Source organism: Triticum urartu, chromosome 7A (assembly GCF_056163025.1).
Source record: "Triticum urartu cultivar PI428250 chromosome 7A, HENAU_Tu73, whole genome shotgun sequence".
NCBI lineage: Eukaryota > Viridiplantae > Streptophyta > Magnoliopsida > Poales > Poaceae > Triticum > Triticum urartu.
In genome coordinates this window covers 428,141,358-428,162,872 of record NC_141879.1, presented here as the reverse complement: position 1 = coordinate 428,162,872, position 21,515 = coordinate 428,141,358, and the positions used below count along the sequence as shown (strand labels likewise).

Genomic DNA, 21,515 nt, shown 5'->3' with positions numbered 1-21,515 from the left:
ATTTTTTTAATTCTTGTAAATACAAAACACACATGAAAATCATAAAAACTTGTCTTGGTGTCATGACATGGCACCGACATGCTGTGGTAATTTTGTTGTCTGATTTGCGAAGGCGCACACATTAACAATCAGCAATGTCATTTTGGAACAAGTGTTGTCACGTTACAATTGGAAACACAAGTATTATTGAAACCGTGGGCGTTCTATTTACCATGTACGTGCCGCCACTCATGCCCTTTTTTTATTAGCTAGGAGGCGCCGTGCAGGGTAGCTATTTGAGTACGGGAGGCGTGTGATCAGACCCCGTGCGCGTGCTTATCGGGAGGAGAGCCCTTTGACCTCCATCTGCCGTCCACCTCTCTCCCAAGGTCTCCATTAATGGCGCTCGAGCCTCTGTTTAATGGTGTGGCTAAGTCTCACTCGGCTGAGATTGAAGAGAGAAAAAAGAAAATTGAAAAGAAAATTTTGCACATATCTTGATGTAAGATCTGACGGACCTATATAGCATCTACTCCGACTTATAGCAGGACTGATGAATATATAAGGAAGAAGACAGTGGATAATAATTTTCTTACATAATTAAGAAGATAATTAAATAAGCCACATGCAGCTACGCCTGAAATACACAAGGGCAAAAGAAGAAGGAAGACAACAATCTGGCTCGCTGATCTCTACTTTCTTGATGTGTTGTTGCAAGCCGCGGGAACTAGTCTCCGCAGCGAGCCACGATGAGCTTTATCGTGTCCTCAAGACGCTACTTGAGAGCATCCATGGATTCCTCCACCAGCCTTTGGCGCTCGATGCGGAGCATGTCATTCTCGTCCATAAGTTTCTTGATGATGACGCCGGTCCTCTTCAACAAGGCATTGGTCTCCTTCTGCTGCTCTGTACTTCGGACGCTCTTCGCCCTCAGAAGGTCGTGCTTAGCCCGAAGCCTCTCATTGCCCTCCCTTAGTTGCCCAATGATGCTGGTAGCCTGTTCAAACGAGGCTTTCATGTCATCCTGCAACCTCGCCCAGCCGGAGATCTGATCCATCTGGCTATGGACGATCGCATGCATGCGCCTATAAGAGTCGTTGCCTGCCCGCGTGACATTTTCCCAAGCCGCCGCAGCGCGCCGCGACATCTCTGCTGCATTCGCGGCACGACGGGACATCTTTGCTGCTTTCGCGGCATGGCCGGACCAGTTTGCTGCATCTACGGCGCGGTGGGACCTCCGTGCTGCTTCAGCGGCACGGCAGGACCTCTGTGTTGCTACTTCCGTGCGGCGGGATATGTCGGCTGCTTTCGCGGCGAGGCGAGACATCTCTCATGCTTCCGCTTCCATGCTCGCCTCTCCCTGGTGGTAATCCCTCGACCCAGAACTCATGCTGGCCATGGCAGACACAAGGGAAGGATGCTGAATGACTTGTTTGTTTTTTTGGATGAGGAGTTGAGGAGGAATGTGCAGTCATCTTGGCATAGTAGTATTTATAACCAAGTACAAATACACTCCTAAGTGGGAAACCATTTAGGTTTTGATTGGTGTGAACAGGTTTGTAATTAAATATAGCATGGTAGTACTACCTCCTTTCCGGTTTATAGGGCTCAATTCAGAAATATCACCAACCAAGGTAAATGATGAGTGGTGAATATTCTTTTGTAGTTTGCAATGTGACGAGACACAAGCTCAAAATTTATTGGCGGTTCTAGTTTCGAAGTGCGGCACTATTCCTGGATAGCGTAACGTGGGCACGTGTTCTCAGCCGTGGTGTGGCATATGCCATGGTAGTTCTTTTTCTACTGCCGTGTACGTGCAATAACTGGCACCGTCGGATACATATCTGACTAGCTAGGGTGAAATGCCCTAAAATTCCTAATAAATAAAATCCCAATGTCCACTCTCTTTTTTCTTCTCTCTCCATCTTGTCAAAAAGCTCTTCGATTGTGTTCTGCCAAACTAAAGTATGAGCATGAATAAAGTCAATTGGCCCACATCGTATAACACATGTGATAGTTGGCAAGATCTAAATCATGTTGTCTAGGCATAATCAAACTAAGTTATTGGGGCGTTCGACAGGAATAGCCTCGTGGCTGGGTATAGACTAGTTTTTTTCAGACGCATTAGACCTATCTCTTGGGACTTCTCGCATGCACCATGTCTAGCTCCCTAGATCGATCCCACCCACATACACTTGTACTCTCAGTTTTGTACGTTTTACAGGAAGAGAAGAGGTGCACGCACGCACTCGTCCTCTCTCACACACGCATCTGTAGCTACGAATTGTAGTGTTCTCGACCGTCCGATTGGCTCTATCATAGGTTTCATGTTGCTCCTTGGCCTTGAGATTGAGAAGTTTAAAACGCAGAGGCTAAGCTGGAGGCGCGAAGTTTTGGTTATTGTGCGGGCCGCACATGGCACCAACACGACACGAGCTTCGTCTGCCTGGTTCATAGTCGGGTGAGTTGTCCAAGTATAGACACAACCAGGCCCTCCTTGGTATATGCGCCTCGACTTAAGTGTAGAGAAATTAGGATCGGAGGGAGTACTACTACTAGTAGTAGTACTACTTTGATGTGTCGCGTCAACTCGCACAAGTATGCAACACTTCCTGAACAAACAAGCATATAAGCTGTTGCCGTTATACTTCTTACCGAAAGAATCTTTATATCCAATAGAGACAAAATATACATTCGACTGTTGGAAATTACTTTAACTGCTGATCTGATGTCGAAGTAATTGCTGCATCGCCACCAAAACCCACCATCTCTTAAGCTAAAGTAGACCGAGCTAACCCCTATATTAGCATATTACTAAGATAAACAGAAGGCATTGTAGAATCATTTAGGACGTGAGCTTGTCAATCTGAATGTGGAGGGACACCAGCTTAGCCCCGGCCAGCAGCTTGGGCGGAACTGTGAAGAAGGTCAGCTCTTGCACGGCGATCTCGCCGTGATCCTTGCTTCTTGTCACCTCCATTTCCACCTTGACGGCGTCGGTCCTGCCTTTGGGCTCCCCTGGTGGGGCGTTCGCCCACAGCTTGGCCACGTAGTGCGGCAGTCAAGGCACATCGACATCCTAAACAAATGGTTTAAAACCCCTTCCCGCAACGACATTTGGAACCGTCGCCAAGTGAGTGTGGCGATAGGGGGGTCCTTCCCACACGACCTAGAAATCATCGGGGATAGGCCCTCCTGGGACCCAGGCTGGGGCCGTGTGCGATCGGGCGAGGCATGGAAACCCAATCATTTCCGTACATATGTACATCCCACACGGTCGATCCTAGAAATCATTTCCGTAGGTATGTACATCCCACACGGTGAATCCCAGAAATCATTTCCGTAGGTGTGTACATCCCACGTGGTGAATCCCAGAAATCATTTCTGTAGGTATGTACATCCCACACGGTGAATCCCAGAAAATCATTTCCGAAGGTATGTACATCCCACATAGTTCTTTGTGTGGAAATGTTTGTGCTAGGTGGCCTAACACAAATAGTTCGCTGCCAGAAGCCATGTATGATTGTTAGTTGATCAAACACACCTACTTTCTAGAAACCATGCGGGTTATTTGAGTTGATCGCCCACGGTGATGTCTGAGTAACCGTTTGCAATAGAAAACCCCAATAAGCAGGGTAATTATCCTATTATTGATAATCCATGTACTAATCAAACTGATATTTCTTATAAAACATGCCAAATATTTCATATCCGTATAAAAGCAACCAGGATTTCATAATCGAATTACATCAGATAACTTCAACACTTAGTTACGCCATTACACAACAGCACCAAGTTTCACATGCAGCATCAAAAACCTTTGGAAAGTAGCATCATACACGGTAAATAGACAAATGAATCTCATCTGGGAAACTGCAGAAGCGGAAGGGTAATATTGAGCCTTCAGTGATGTTCAATGTCCTTGCAACTTTAGGCCAGTGGCTATGGATAATTGCCCGCCCAACCTTCGTCCTCTTCAGCAAGACTTCAATATTGTACCATGGGTGTTGAATGAATACCTTCCTCGCCTCTTGACCATGCAGGTGGTTTGAGAGGTAATCATCGGTGCAATGCTTTGAAAAGTACTGAAAACAAAGGTATGTATAAATCGCTGTTGTAAATTTTGAAATGGCGAAAGGGGTAAAAACAAGGTAATAGAGTTGGTACCATCCTATAGTTGAATGACGTCTTCTTCATTGTGCAAACAAAGATCTTGCTGTTATTCGTCGCAAGTTTCTTCATCTTAACAATCTTTCTGAGTTTCTTGACTTGACTGATATTCATGGACATCTCATTTCCCCACATGCAAAATGGGTCGAACAGTGGGTCTAAGCCTCTGACGGCAGGACCTACATGTGCAAGACCAAATTGTAAGAAAACTAAATATGAGAATGATTCCTGCAACTGCACAATAATGTGATATTAGCCCAAGGACCCTGCTTGAACAAACCTCGATGGTAAACCATAGTTTCTCCCATTGTTTCCCTGCAACACACATAAGGAAGATCTTGATAAGGTTAACTGAGAGTTGCCATACTATCAGTAGAATATGTATTGAGTACAGCCAAATTCGATTGGTGTCACATGCATAACAATACAAAATTGTACCCACAGCAAAGAAAATCAAATTGCAGAACTGAACCAAATAGTTAAATGGACAACAGACCAAATGAACCAAAATAGTTAACTGAGCACGACATTACAGAATAGAAACATGTACTAGAAGATAAGACAGTTAACCAAAAAAGAATGCTTGAGAATAGTACTATGAAATGTAGCAATTGTTGGACCAAAGTGTTAACTGAACATCACATTTCGAAGGACCAAACTGTTAACTAAACATCATATTGCATATTAACATTACAGAGGACAAACCACTAGAATGCACTGGCGGTGGCCTCGAGAAAATGCCACGAATTGTATTTTAAAGTAGACAACCGCGCGGCGGTGTCGACAGTGGCCTCGAAGACGAGGTGCTCCTCCAAGATCTGGTGGTCGACACGCATGGCAGCCATAGCGACCTCATTCGCGTGTGCGGCCACATGCTACTCAGCTCCACGTTATACTGCGTGTAAAATGGCTTTGGGCGGCGCTTAATTGGAGGAGGGGGTAGTGATTTCGGTGGAATGTGTCGCTCTGTCAGTCCGGGCATGTGGGACGGGAAAGGAGGAGGATGGTGTGGGTGGGGTGTGGATTACCTGACCATATTGACGAGGCTGCGCAACAAGAAGAAGGGTCGGTGGCGAGGAGGCGGCGCTGCAAGAAGAAGGGTCGCCGGCGAGGAGGCTGAGCTGCCAGTAAGCAACACTGAAGGTTTGAACTTGGAAAACAAGGAGGAACAGTGGAAAATGTGGCTTTTGGTAGGAGGCAGGGGGCGGGGAGATAGATATTTCCGCGGTGGCAAAAAAATTTTGCTCGGTGCCACGAGAAATTGGCGCGCAAGTGTGGTTCAAGCACGGGTGCTGGACCGTAGATGACGAAGCTTCCCGTGTAAGCCAGACAAGACGGTTCACCATGATATTTTATATCGCATCCCACATGATTCTTTCTAGTAAACTATTTGTGGTATACCTGATTTTTCATTATGTTTTGAAAGACAAAATGGTGTTACGGAGGGAAAGGATGGTGTTCGAATTGCTAGAACATTTACATACAGTGAACATGCAACTAGTACATGAGTGTCGTGTTTATATTTGGAATTATTCCGGGTTCGTTTGGCATTTTATGCATTAATTGAGTTTCTGGGCATTTAATGTGGATAATTCAAATTTGAACTACAAGCACATGCTGCAATGCACCAAAGTTTGCTCAAAAATCACATGTGTGTCTTTGGGTGAATTTATAGGTCCCATGCAAGAAATGGGAATAAATTCCATACATCTGGGTGTCGTGGCTCGGCCGGAATGATTGAGAAACTTGATTTTTTAATTCCTGTAAATCCAAAACACGACTGAAAATCATGAAACTTGGCATGGTGTCATGACATGGCACCAACATGTTGTAGTAATTTTTTTGGACGAATTGGGACAAGCTTTGGTGTAAGCTTCTTGCAAACTGGAGCTTCCCTCAAGAAGGCTCCTAGTTTTGAGAGGGAACGTGTCACCTCCGTGTGCGAAATGACATATGTACACAACCTTCTCCCACCTTAATTTTTGTACACTAGCAGGTTAGACCAAATAGAAGCATCATGCTAAAATTTGGAATTATTCCGTGTTCGTTTGGCCTTTTATACATTAATTGAGTTTCTGGGCATTTAATGTGCATAATTCAAATTTGAAATACAAGCACATGCTTCATTACACCAAAGTTGTTTGAAAAATCACATGTGTGTCCTTGGGTGAATTTCTAGGTCCCATGCAAGAGATGGGAGTGAAATTCAGACATCTGGGCGTCGTGGCTCGGCCGGAAAGATTGAGAAACTTGGTTTTTTAATTCCTATAATTCCAAAACATGCCTAAAAATTATGAAACTTGGCATGGTCTCATGACATGGCACCAACATGTTGCGGTAATTTTTTTCGCCGAATTGGGACAAGCTTTGGTGTAAGATTCTTGCAAACCGGAGCTTCCCTGAAGAAGGCTCGTGGTTCCGAGAGGGAACGTGTCACCTCCGTGTGCGAAACGACATACGTACACTGCCTTCTCCCGCCTTAATTTTTTTACACAGCCAGATTAGACCAAATAGAACTACCATGCTACATTTTGGAATTATTCCGGGATTGTTTTGCCTTTTTTATACATTAATTGAGTTTTTGGGCATTTAATGTGCATAATTCAAATTTTAACTACAAGCACAGGCTCCAGTGCACCAAAGTTGTTTGAAAAATCACATGTGTGTCCTTGGGTGAATTTCTAAGTAAGATGCAAGAGATTGGAGTGAAATTCAAACATTTGGGCGTCGTGGCTCGGCCGGATAGATTCAGAAACTTGGTTTTTTAACTCCTGTAATTCCAAAACATGCCTGAAAATCATGAAACTTGGCATGGTCTCATGACATGGCACCAACATGCTACGGTATTTTTTTGGCCGAATTGGGACAAGCTTTAGTGTAAGATTCTTGCAAACCGGAGCTTCTATCGGTGTCAAAACCGGTGGATCTTGGGTAGGGGGTCCCGAACTGTGCGTCTAAGGCTGATAGTAACAGGAGGTGGGGGACACAATGTTTACCCAGGTTCGGGCCCTCTCGATGGAGGTAATACCCTGCTTCCTGCTTGATTGATCTTGATGATATGAGTATTACAAGAGTTGATCTACCACGAGATCTTAGAGGCTAAACCCTAAAAGCTAGCCTATGATTATGATTGTTTGTGTCCTACGGACTAAACCCTCTGGTTTATATAGACACCAGAGGGGTCTAGGGTTACACAGAGTCGGTTACAAGGGAGGAGATCTACATATCCGAATTGCCAAGCTTGCCTTCCACGCAAAGGAGAGTCCCACCCGGACACGGGATGAAGTCTTCAATCTTGTATCTTCATAGTCCAATAATCCGGCCAAAGTATAGAGTCCGGCTGTCCAAGGACCCCCTAATCCAGGACTTCCTTAGCTTCCCTCGAGAAGGCTCGTGGTTCCGAGAGGGAACGTATCACCTCCATGTGCGAAACAACATACGTACACTTGCTTCTCCCGCCTTAATTTTTTTACACAGCCAGGTTAGATCAAATAGAAGTACCGTGCTAAATTTTGGAATTATTTTGGGTTTGTTTGGCCTTTTTTATACATTAGTTGAGTTTCTGGGCATTTAATGTGCAAAATTCAAATTTGAACTACAAGAACATGCTCCAGTGCACCAAAGTTGTTTGAAAAATCACATGTGTGTCCTTGGGTGAATTTGTAGGTCCCATGCAAGAGATGGGAGTGAAATTCAAACATCTGGGTGTCGTGGCTCGGCCGGAAAGATTGAGAAACTTGGTTTTTTAATTCCTGTAATTCCAAAACACGCCTAAAAATCATAAAACTTGGCATGGTCTCATGACATGGCACCAACATGTTGTGGTAATTTTCTGTCCGATTTGCAAAGGCGCATAGATTAACAATCAACAAAGTCATTTTGGAACAAATGTTGTCACGTTACAAATAAGAAAGACAAGTATTATTGAAACCGTGGGTGTTCGACTTACTAATTACGTGCGGCCATGCGTCCCCTTTTTTTATTGGCTAGGAGGTGTCGTGAGGGTAGCTATTTGAGTACGGGAGGCGTGCAATCAGACCCCTGCGCGTGCTCATCGGGAGGAGAGCCCTTTGACTACTACCCACCGCGCACCTCCCTCCCAATGTCTCCATTAATGGCGTTCGCGCACCTGTTCTATGGCGTGGCTATATGTCTCACTGGACTGAGATTTAAGAGAGAAAAATAAAAATCTAAAAAGAAAGTTTTGCATGGATCTTGATGTAAGATCCGACGGACCTATATAGCATCGACTGCGACTTATAGCAAGCATGATGAATATAAGGACGATGATATTGGATAATAATTGTCTTACATATTTATAAACATAATTAAAAAAGCCACTTGCGGCAATGCCCGATATACACAAGGGAAAAACAAGAAGGAAGACAATGATTTGGCTCGCTGATATCTACTTTCTTGATGTGTTGCTGAAGGCCGCGGGAAATAGTCTCCGCGGCGGGCGGCAACGAGCTATTTCTTGTCCTCAAGATGCTGGTTGAGAGCAACCACAGATTGCTGCACCAGCCTTCTGCGCTCGATGCACATCATAGAATTCTCGTCCATAAGTTTCTCGACTATGACGCTGGTCCTCTTCAACAAGGCAGTGGTCTGCTCCTGCTGCTCCGCACTTCTGATGATCTTCACCCTTAGCAGGTCGCGCTCGGCCTGGAGCTTCGCGTTGCTCTCATTTAGTTGCCGAATGACGTCAGTAGATTGTTCAAACGAGACTTTCAGGTCATCCTCCAACCTCGCACACCTGGAGATCTGATCCATCTGCCTAAGGACCAGGGCACGCATGCGCCTGTAAGAGTTGTCGCCTGCTCGCGAGACATTTTCCCAACCTGTTGTGGTGCGGGAGGACATCTCTGCTACATTCGCGGCGCGGCGGGACATCTCTTCTGCTTCGCGGCATGGTCGGACCGGTCTGCTGCATCGACGGCACGGCGGGTCCTCCGTGCAGCTTCGGCGGCGCGGCGGGACCTCTCTGCTGCTACGGCCGTGCGGCGGGACATGTTGGCTGCTTTTGCGGTGAGGCGGAACATCTCTCGTGATTCCGCTTCCAGGCTCGCCTCTCCCTGGTGGCAATATCTTGACCCAGAACTCACGCTGGCCATGGCGGATGGAAGGGAACGGTGATGAATGACTTGTTTGTTCTAGACTTTTTGTGGATGAGGAGTTGAGGAGGAATGTGTAGTCATCTTGGAGTAGTAGTATTTATAACTGCATAGTAATACGCTCCTAAGTGGGAAACCGTTTAGGTTTTGATCGGTGTGAACAGGTTTGCAATTTGCAATGTGATGGGATGCAGCCTCCCTGTTCTTCTAAAAAATATTGTGACGAGACGCATGCTCGAAATTTACTGATGGTTATAAGTGTGGCACTATTCCTGGAAGGCGTAACGTGGGCACGTACGCCTTCTTGGCCGCATACATGGCGTTTGCACCATAGGGTGCACCGCAATAGGCAATGTCAGCACATGTCCTGTTCCAACAACCGTGCCCGCTCATTATTAGCATCACGCACACTTATTTTAATTAGAATGGGTATGCCCGTCTAGCGCACACACGTTGATCTATCTAACTGTTTCAGTTTGTTGTGGCTAATCGCAAACAGTTCATCCATGTGAAGTGTATGCCATCAATCACAGACACTTTGATCTGGCTTACCCATTTCTGTTATGTTGCCTAATCGCAAACATTTAATCCTTCTAAAGCGTATGCGCTCAATCACACACACCTTGATCTGGCCGACCGTTTCTTTTGTGTTGCCTAATCACAAATAGTTCATCCGAGTGAACCGTATGCTGTATATCGCACACACCTTCATCTGGCTGCTCGTTTCTTTTGTGTTCCCTAAATACAAACAGTTCATCCGAGTGAACCGTATGCTCTATATTTCACACGCCTTCATCAGGCTGCCCATTTCTTTATTTTTGCCGCGTCATCACAAACAGTTCATTGGACTGAATCGTATGCCCTAGATCGCACACGCAACTAAAATCTGAACCGTGTTTGATGCATCCTCCATTGCAAATGTTTTGCACCTTTTTTGATGGGTTTTTACATCCTCGTTTGTGATTAATGCATCGCACACAGTTTCGTGAAAGGGTCTCTGATCATAGTGTCACGTTAGTAGCATCCTGCAGTAGTGAGTGGGGATGCCCCCTCTCTGATGCAGACGACCGACACGGCGATGTCGAGCACGCCACTAATCAAGAAAAACGTGCGACCGTCCTCCTCCGCGAACAGCAAGAGTCGTGGCTTGCTACCTCTTGAGCACTACGTTAGTTTTCCCTTGAGGAGGAAATGGTGATGCAGTAAAGCAGCGTAAGTATTTCCCTCATTTTTTGAGAACCAAGGTATCAATCCAGTAGGAGACCACGCGCAAGTCACCTCGTACCTACACAAACAAATAAGAACCTCGCAACCAACACGATAAAGGGGTTGTCAATCCCTTCACGGCCACTTGCAAGAGTGAGATCTGATAGAGATAATAATAATAAGATAAATATTTTTGGTATTTTTATGATATAGATTGAAAGTAAAAGATAGCAAAATAAGGTAGATTGGAAACTTATATGATGGAGGATAGACCCGGGGGCCATAGGTTTCACTAGTGGCTTCTCTCAAGATAACATAAGTATTATGGTGGGTGAACTAATTACTGTCGAGCAATTGATAGAAAAGCGAATAATTATGAGAATATCTAGGCATGATCATGTATATAGGCATCACGTCCGTGACAAGTAGACTGAAACGATTCTGCTCTACTACTATTACTCCACACATCGACCGCTATCCAGCATGCATCTAGAGTATTAAGTTCTTAAGAACGGAGTAACGCCTTAAGCAAGATGACCCCATCTTTTTTATCCTCGATGGCAACAATACAATACATGTCATTTCCCCTACTGCCATTGGGATCGAGCGCCGCAAGATTGAACCCAAAGCTAAGCACTTCTCCCATTGCAAGAAAGATCAATCTAGTACGCCAAACCAAACTGATAATTCGAAGAGACTTGCAAAGATAAACCAATCATACAAAAAACAATTCAGAGAAGAATCAAATATTGTTCATAGATAATCTGGATCATAAACCCACAATTCATCGGATCTCGACAAACACAACGCCAAAGAAGATTACATCGAATAGATCTCCAAGAGAATCGAGGAGAACTTTGTATTGAGATCCAAAGAGAGAGAAGAAGCCATCTAGCTACTAGCGATGGACCCGAAGGTCTGAAGTAAACTACTTACACATCACCGGAGAGGCTATGGAGTTGATGTAGAGGCCCTCCGTGATCAATGCCCCCTCCGGCGGAGCTCCGGAAAAGGCCCCAAGATGGGATCTCTCGGGTTGAGAAGGTTGCGGCAGTGGAATTAGGTTTTCATGGTGCTCCTGGATGTTTGGGGGGTACGTGGATATATATAGGAGGAAGAAGTACGTCGGTGGAGCAACGGGGGGCCCACGAGGGTGGAGGGCGCGCCCAGGGGGGTAGGCGCGCCACCCTGCCTCGTGGCCTCCTCGATTGTTTCTTGACGCCCACTCCAAGTCTCCTGGATCACGTCTTTTGAGAAAATCACGTTCCCGAAGGTTTCATTCCGTTTGGACTCCGTTTGATATTCCTTTTCGGCGAAACTCTAAAATAAGCAAAAAACAACAATTTGGGCGGGGCCTCCAGTTAGTATGTTAGTCCCAAAAATGATATAAAAGTGTAAAATAAAGCCCATTAACATCCAAAATAGATAATATAATAGCATGGAGCTATCAAAAATTATAGATACGTTGGAGACGTATCAAGCATCCCCAAGCTTAATTCCTGCTCGTCCTCGAGTAGGTAAATGATAGAAAAAGAATTTTTGATGTGGAATGCTTTCTAACATATTTCTCAATGTAATTTTTCTTTATTGTGGCATGAATGTTCAGATCCAAAAGATTCAAGATAAAAGTTTAATATTGACATAAAAACAATAATACTTCAATTATACTAACTAAGCAATCATGTCTTCTCAAAATAACATGCCCAAAGAAAGTTATCCCTAAAAAATCATATAGTCTGGCTATGCTCTATATTCACCACACAAAATATTTAAATCATGCACAACCCCGATGAAAAGCCAAGCAATTGTTTCATACTTTTGATGTTCTCAAACTTTTTCAATCTTCACACAATATATGAGCATGAGCCATGGATATAGCACTATATGTGGAATAGCATGGTGGTTGTCGAGAAGACAAAAAGGAGAAGATAGTCTCACATCAACTAGGTATAGCAACGAGCTATGGAGATGCCCATCAATAGATATCAATGTGAGTGAGTAGGGATTGCCATGCAACGGATGCACTACAGCTATAACTGTGTGAAAGCTCAACAAAAGAAACTAAGTGGGTGTGCATCCAACTTGCTTGCTCATGAAGATCTAGGGCAATTTTCAGAAAGCCCATCATTGGAATATACAAGCCATGTTCCATAATGTAAAATTCCCACTAGTATATAAAAGTGATAACATAGGAGACTCACAATCATGAAGATCATGGTGCTACTTTGAAGCATAAGTGTGGAAAAAGGATAGTAACATTGTCCCTTCTCTCTTTTTCTCTCATTTTTTTTTCTTTGGGCCTTCTTTCCCCTTTTTTTTCTTTTTGGCCTCTTTTATTTTTTTTCTCTTTTTTTTGTCCGGAGTCTCATCCCGACTTGTGGGGGAATCATAGTCTCCATCATCCTTTCCTCACTGGGACAATGCTCTAATAATGATGATCATCACACTTTAATTTACTTACAACTCAAGAATTACAACTCAATACTTAGAACAAAATATGACTCTATGTGAATGCCTCCGGCGGTGTACCGGGATGTGCAATGACGCATGAGTGACATGTATGAAGAATTATGAACAGTGGCTTTGCCACAAATACGATGCCAACTGCATGATCATGCAAGCAATGTGACAATGATGAAGCGTGTCATAGTAATGGAACGGTGGAAAGTTGCATGGCAATATATCTCGGAATGGCTATGGAAATGCCATAATAGGTAGGTATGGTGGCTGTTTTGAGGAAGGTATATGGTGGGTTTATGGTACTGGCGAAAGTTGCACGATACTAGAGAGGCTAGCAATGGTGGAAGGGTGAGAGTGCGTATAATCCTTGGACTCAACATTAGTCATAAAGAACTCACATACTTATTGCAAAAATCTATTAGTTATCGAAACAAAGTATTACACGCATGCTCCTAGGGGGATAGATTGGTAGGAAAAGACCATCGCTCGTCCCCGACCGCCACTCATAAGGAAGACAATCAATAAATGAAACATGCTCCGACTTCATTACATAACGGTTCACCGTACGTGCATGCTACGGGAATCACAAACTTCAACACAAGTATTTCTAAAATTCACAACTACTCAACTAGCATGACTCTAATATCACCATCTCCATATCTCAAAACAATTATCAAGTATCAAACTTCTCATAGTATTCAATGCACTTCTATGAAAGTTTTTATATTATTCCTAAAAGAAAATTTCCATGTTGTTCTAAGGGACTCTCAAAATAATATAAGTGAAGCATGATAGAACAACTATTTCTATAAAATAAAACCACCGCCGTGCTCTAAAAGATATAAGTGAAGCACTATAGCAAAAACTATATAGCTGAAAAGATATAAGTGAAGCACATAGAGTATTCTAATAAATTTCAAATCATGTGAGTCTCTCTAAAAAGGAGTGTACAGCAAGGATTATTGTGGTAAACTAAAAAGAAAAGACTCAAATCATACAAGACGCTCCAAGCAAAACACATATCATGTGGTGAATAAAAATATAGCTCCAAGTAAACTTACCGATAGACGAAGACGAAAGAGGGGGTGCCTTCTGGGGCATCCCCAAGCTTAGGCTTTTTGGTGTCCTTGAATGTTACCTTGGGGTGCCATGGGCATCCCCAAGCTTAGGCTGTTGCCACTCCTTGTTCCATAATCCATCAAATCTTTACCCAAAACTTGAAAACTTCACAACACAAAACTCAAAATAGAAAATCTCGTGAGCTCCGTTAGCGAAAGAAAACAAAACACCACTTCAAGGTACTGTAATGAACTCATTATTTATTTATATTGGTGTTAAACATACTGTATTCCAACTTTTGTATGGTTTATAAACTCTTTTACTAGCTATAGATTAATCAAAATAAGCAAACAACACACGAAAAACAGAATCTGTCAAAAACAGAATAGTCTGTAGTAATCTGTAGCTAACGCAAACTTCTGGAACCCCAGAAATTCTAAAATAAATTGATGGACATGAGTAATTTATCTATTAATCATCTTCAAAAAGAATTAACTAAATATCACTTTCCAAATGAAAATGGCATCAATTCTCGTGAGCGCTAAAGTTTCTATTTTTTAAAGCAAGATAAAAAAGACTTTCCCCAAGTATTCCCAATGGTTCTACTTGGCACAAGCACTAATTAAACACAAAAAAACACAACCAAAACAGAGTCTAGATAAATTATTTATTACTAAACAGGATTAAAAAATCAAGGAATAAAAATAAAATTGGGTTGCCTCCCAACAAGCGCTATCGTTTAACGCCCCTAGCTAGGCATAAAAGCAAGGATAGATCTAGGTATTGCCATCTTTGGTATGCAATCCATAAGTGGCTCTCATAATAGATTCATATTGTAATTTAACTTTCTTTCTAGGGAATTGTTCCATGCCTTTCCTTAATGGAATTTGGAATTTAATATTCCCTTCCTTTATATCAATAATTGCACCAATCGTTCTAAGGAAAGGTCTACCAAGAATAATAGGACATGAAGGATTGCAATCTATATCAAGAACAATGAAATCTACGGGCACATAATTCCTATTTGCAACAATAAGAACATCATTAATTCTTTCCATAGGTTTCTTAATAGTGGAATCCGCAAGAAGCAAGTTTAAAGAACAATCATCAAAATCACGGAAACCTAGCAAATAACATAAAGTTTTTGGAATCGTGGAGACACTAGCACCCAAATTACACAAAGCATATCACTCATGATCTTTAATTTAAATTTTTATTGTAGGTTCCCACTCATCATAAAGTTTTCTAGGGATAGAAACTTCCATCTCAAGTTTTTCTTCATAAGATTGCATCAAAGCATCAACGATATGCTTAGTAAAAGTTTTATTTTGACTATAAGCATGATGAGAATTTAGCACAGATTGCAACAAGGAAATACAATCTATTAAAGAAAAATTATCATAATTAAATTCCTTGAAATCCAAGATAGTGGGTTCATTGCTATCTAAATTTTTAACCTCTTCAATCCCACTTTTATCCATTTTAGCATTAAGATCAAAAAACTCTGAATCATTGGAACGCCTTTTAACTAAAGTTGACTCATCTCTAGTCCCATCATTATCAAGATTCATATTGCAAAACAAAGATTTAACTGGGTACACATCAATAACTTTTAGATCTTCATCCTTATTATCATGAAAACTTTCCTAGCACGCATCCTAGCGGTTCTTTACTTGCACTCATCAATGGAAATTCTCATGGCTTTGAGAGACTCATTGATACCATGCTTAGGTGGAATAGATCTAAGTTTCAAAGAATCAACATCAAGAGAAATTCTATCCACATTCCTAGCCAACTCATCAATCTTAAGCAATTTTTCTTCAATCAAAGCATTGAAACTCTTTTGCGAGGTAATAAATTCTTTAATACTAGATTCAAAATCAGAGGACATCTTATTATAATTTCCATAAGAATTGTTGTAGGAATTACCATAATTATTACAGGAATTACTAGGAAACGACCTAGAATTAAAATTGCCGCGATACGCGTTATTACCAAAATTGTTCCTACCAACAAAATTCACATCCATAGATTCATTATTATTCTCAATCAATGTAGACAAATGCATATCATTAGGATCATTAGGAGCACTCTTATTAGCAAACAATTTCATAAGTTCATCCATCTTTCCACTCAAAACGTTAATCTCTTCAATTGCATGCACTTTTTTACTAGTAGATCTTTCAGTGTGCCATTGAGAATAATTAACCATAATATTATCTAGGAGTTTAGTAGCTTCTCCTAAAATGATTTCCATAAAAGTGCCTCCCGCGGCCGAATCTAAAATATTTCTAGAAGCAAAATTCAATCCGGCACAAAAATTCTGTATAATCATCCATAAATTCAAACCATTTGTAGGGTAATTACGTATCATTAATTTCATCCTCTCCCAAGATTGTGCAACATGTTCATGATCAAGTTGCTTAAAATTCATAATAACGTTTCTAAGAGAGATGATCTCAGTGGGAGGAAAATACTTAGAGATAAAAGCATCTTTGCACTTATTCCATGAATCAATATTATTTTTAGGCAAAGACGAAAACCAAGCTTTAGCACGATCTCTAAGCGAAAACGGAAATAGCTTAAGTTTAACAATATCATTATCCACATCTTTCTTCTTTTGCATATCACACAAATCAACAAAGTTGTTTAGATGGGTAGCAGAATCTTCACTAGGAAGGCCAGAAAACGGATCTTTCATGACAAGATTCAGCAAAGCAGTATTAATTTCACAAGATTCAGCATCGGTAAGAGGAGCAATAGTATTGCTAATAAAATCATTATTATTGGTATTGGTAAAGTCACACAATTTAGTATTTTCTTGAGCCATCGTGACAAGCAAGCAATCCAACACACAAGCAAAAGAGGCAAACGGGAAAAGAGAAGGGGAATGGAGAAGAGAGGGCAAATAAAACGACAAGGGTGAAGTGGGGGAGAGGAAAATGGCAAATAATGTAATGCGGAGGATAAGAGTTGTGATGGGTACTTGGTATATCTTGACTTGGCGTAGATCTCCCCGGCAACGGCGCCAGAAATCCTTCTTGCTACCTCTTGAGCACTGTGTTGGTTTTCCCTTGAAGAGGAAAGGGTGATGTAGTAAAGCAGTGTAAGTATTTCCCTCAGTTTTTGAGAACCAAGGTATCAATCTAGTAGGAGACCACGCGCGAGTCACCTCATACCTACTCAAACAAAGTAAGAGATAGCAAAATAAAGTAGATTGGAAACTTATATGATGGAGAATAGACCCGGGGGCCATAGGTTTCACTAGTGGCTTCTCTCAAGATAGCATAAGTATTACGGTGGGTGAACAAATTACTGTCTAGCAATTGATAGAAAAGCAAATAATTATGAGAATATCTAGGCATGATCATGTATATAGGCATAACGTCCGCGACAAGTAGACCGAAACAATTCTACATCTAGTACTGTTACTCCACACATCGACCGCTACCAAGCATGCATCTAGAGTATTAAGTTCATAAGAACAGAGTAATGCCTTAAGCAAGATGACATGATGTAGAGGGATAAACTCATGCAATATGATATAAACCCCATCTTTTTATCCTTGATGGCAACAATACAATACGTCTCATTTCCCCTACTGTCACTGGGATCGAGCACCGCAAGATTGAACCCAAATCTAAGCACTTCTCTCATTGCAAGAAAGATCAACCTAGTAGGCCAAACCAAACTGATAATTCGAAGAGACTTGCAAAGATAAACCAATCATACATAAAAGAATTCGGAGAAGAATCAAATGTTGTTCATAGATAATCTGGATCATAAACCCACAATTCATCGGATCTCGACAAACACACCGCAAAAGGAGATTACATCGAATAGATCTCCAAGAGAATCGTGGAGAACTTTGTATTGAGATCCAAAGAGAGAGAACAAGCCATCTAGATACTAGCTATGGACTCGAAGGTCTGAAGTAAACTACTCACACATCACCGGAGAGGCCATTGAGTTGATGTAGAGGCCCTCCGTGATCAATGCCCCCTCCGGTGGAGCTCCGGAAAAGGCCCCAAGATGGGATCTCTCGGGTACAGAAGGTTGCGGCAATGGAATTAGATTTTCGTGGTGCTCCTAGATGTTTGGGTGTATGTGGATATGTATAGGAGGAAGAAGTACGTCGGTGGAGCAATGAGGGGCCCACGAGGGTGGAGGGCGCGCCCAGGGGGGTAGGCGCGCCCCCTGCCTCGTGGCCTCCTCGATTGTTTCTTGACGCCCATTCCAAGTCTCTCGGATCACGTTTGTTGAGAAAATCACGTTCCCGAAGGTTTCAGTCCGTTTGGACTCCGTTTGATATTCCTTTTCAGCGAAACTCTAAAATAGGCAAAAAAAACAGCAATTTGGGCTGGGCCTCCGGTTTGTATGTTAGTCCCAAAAATGATATAAAACTGTAAAATAAAGCCCATTAACATCCAAAATAGATAATATAATAGCATGGAGCAATAAAAAATTATAGATACGTTGGAGACGTATCATGGCTCCGATAGTGGCACTTGAAGCTGGAGGACCTTGCCGTACTGGATCCTGTGCACGGGCAGGGGATGCACGGTGCTGCTGTGGTGGGAGAGCACCGGCGGCGGGCCATCATAGCTGCAGACGGACACGGGGCATTTGCAGGGCACGAGCGGACACACGCTCTGCTGATCGGCGAGCTTGTGGTAAGTGACGTAGAGCCCACAATCTTCATGCGGGCACTCCACCCTCACCAAGGAGAGGATAGCGTCCACCGCCCGTGTTCCGCACGTCGAAGCCACCGTCATGCTCGCACTTCTGGCACTGCCGCTGGTTCCCAGGGCGCTCGACGCGGCAGTCCGCGCAGGCCAGGTGCCCTACCTTGCACTGCACAAATCAATCGAATAGCACATCAATCAAGAAACATACACCTTCCTCGATCAGCCAAACAGATGAGGTGTATTCGAACCTGATACACTGGAGGCTTCAAGGGGCGGAGGCACAAGGGGCAGTGGAGCAAGGTGAGGTCCATCGAGACCATAGAGAGCTCCATCGTCGGGTCCTGTTCTATCTGCATGATCTCGCCCTCCTCATGCACAAACATCTCTCACTTTAGGGACGGGGCATTACAAAGCTTTACCATCACATATTCATACTACTTCAAGGTGCATTAAATCAACACATGCAAGTATAAAAAGGAGAGTCATGGCATGCATGCATGCGTTGTAATTAATGCATCTATAAACGTAAATTATTGAAATATATCGAGTGCAGTGCTACAACGTGTCAACTCGTAAAACAACGAGAAGTTTGGTTACTACAACGCCCTCTCCCTCGCGGACTGTGCTACGGTGCCTTAACTGCACCTACCTTTGGCTGTATGACAGGTAGGTCACCCCCTGTCATACACGAAAAGGCGGGAGCGGTAAGTCAATGAAGATGCGTCCCTCCCTCACCCATGAGTGTGGTGGCTGGCAGGACTAGGAGAAGCTTTCACTACATGCTCTCCCTCCCGCACGCGGTGGACATGCAACTGTTCATTCGGTGTTTGATGGCCAGAAGCATGCTACAGTAGTACTCTTCCACTTCAGTAGTACTCCATCATTGTTCGACTTCCCGAAGAGGCGAAGAGCCAAGCGCAGCCCGGACGCTCATATGGAAGTTTCATGTGTAGAGTACTCTAGGATAGCATGTACCGTGTCTGTAAGCTTAAAATCGTTGGGGTCGGCTCCATACTATGAGGCCATCTCGAAGCATTTTTATTAAAATAATCTTCTGGCCCTACCTGTCATCCTGGTGATTGTAGTTTGCATGCTCATCTGGTCAAGACAGGAATATATATTTTAATTTGTGGTGGGGTAAATGTTAGAGGTTGCAGCAAATATATTGTACACTCCGGGTCTTTCAACCAAGTTTAGAGGCAACCATGTGGGGCCAGTGCTATGATGTGTCGCGTCAACTCGTGCAATGAGGAGAAGCTTGATTTTACTACTACACGCCTTCTGCGTTGCCCATGCGCTCGGTGGCTCGCAGACGAGGACCCGCAACAAGCTATCCCAGCCGCACGCGGTGGACGGACATGTAGCAGTGGATTCGATACTGTAGAAGTAGTAGTAGTAGTAACAGCATTGTTCGTCTTCTCGAAGAGGCGAAGAGCCAAGCGCAACCCGAACGTGGCAGTTGCGAACCTTGGAGCATGCGTATAGCCAGGCTCTTGCATGAGACAAAATTGCTATGTGAGCCTTGTAAACCGGAAAGGAGTATTTACCTTTCTAGAGATTTCAACAAGTGACTAGACTACACCGAGACGGAGTACATATGTAGCAAAATGAGTGAATCTACACCATAAATAAATACGTAGTTCTCTCATTTTTCGCTCCGCCTTGGTCGCGGTGCACAATATTGAGTATACTAGTACTGACTAGTCTCTTTTTGACATGCATTTACGTTTTTTTAACACAGTACAGATGCAAGAGCTCGTATACACGCGCATACACTCACCCCTATTAACGCACACACGCACACCCTACCCCTATGAGCACCTCCGAAAGACTGACCTGACATATCATCTTGAAATTTATAAAGTCACCATAGGAACCTCGTCGTCGACGGGAACGTCTCCTGACACACATTTACATTGATACAGCTTGAATGCCAAGGAGGGAGAGGGTAGCGGTTCGCGAGACGTTGAACGGTTAATGATGCATCCTCAATTAGCATACAGAGGGAATTAATTGGAGAAGCATAATAGAGCCAGCACGATGTGAATGCAACAGAGTTTGGACTCTCATATAAAGGCGCCCCACCACTCCAATCCATCTACTCCTAGTCTCTGTGCAACACTGCTCACTCCAATCCAAGACCAAGTGACCAGAAGCCACAAGCACCTATGGAGGTGATGGACGCGAGTGGCAGTCGGCTGTGCCAAATCATCCAAGACGCCGGCCTGCGGCCCCACACCGTGCAGCATTTCTAGACGGTGCTGGCGACCACCGGTGTCGTAGCCCTCGCCGATGCCGGCTTCGCCTGTCGCATGGACGACATGATGGTCCACTCCATCTGCAAGTTCACTCCCGTCAACAAGTGTGCGGACGACCTTGTCGTACTGCTCCAGCCCGCGCGCTCAGGCTCTTCATTGCCTGCCACCCTCATCGGCCTCCATGGTGACGAACTCTTTCAAGCCCTGATGGCCCTGTAGGTGCCGGAGGTTGCGACGAAGAATGTGCACCTCGAGGCTACGCTCGCCGCGCAGCACCTCACCATGCAAGAAACCGTTGACCTACACATCCACGTCTATGAGGAAATCATCTACATAGGCCACTACAAGTCTAGCGACGACAGAAAGACGTTGGTCTTCTTCTAGCAGCTGGAATCTTTGGACGCCATTGTTCAGAAGCACGTCAACCTGGCCACGAAAGCCGCTGCTACTTAGCCACTGTTCGCTGGGCCGGCTCCCTGAGTCGAGGAGGTGGACGTCATCGATGGATGCATCTCTTCTTCTTGCCTCCTGTAACCAGCACTGCATCGCCTCATGGCCTTAATGTTTTATTAGTATAGTAC

The 21,515-nt window shown here is 43.6% G+C and overlaps 1 pseudogene; it reads right to left on the bottom strand.

Moving 5' to 3' along the window:
- Window positions 1-2,824: 2,824 nt before the first annotated feature.
- LOC147959836 (uncharacterized) lies at window positions 2,825-19,059 on the bottom strand (annotated as a pseudogene).
- Between the last annotated feature and the right edge of the window lie 2,456 nt (window positions 19,060-21,515).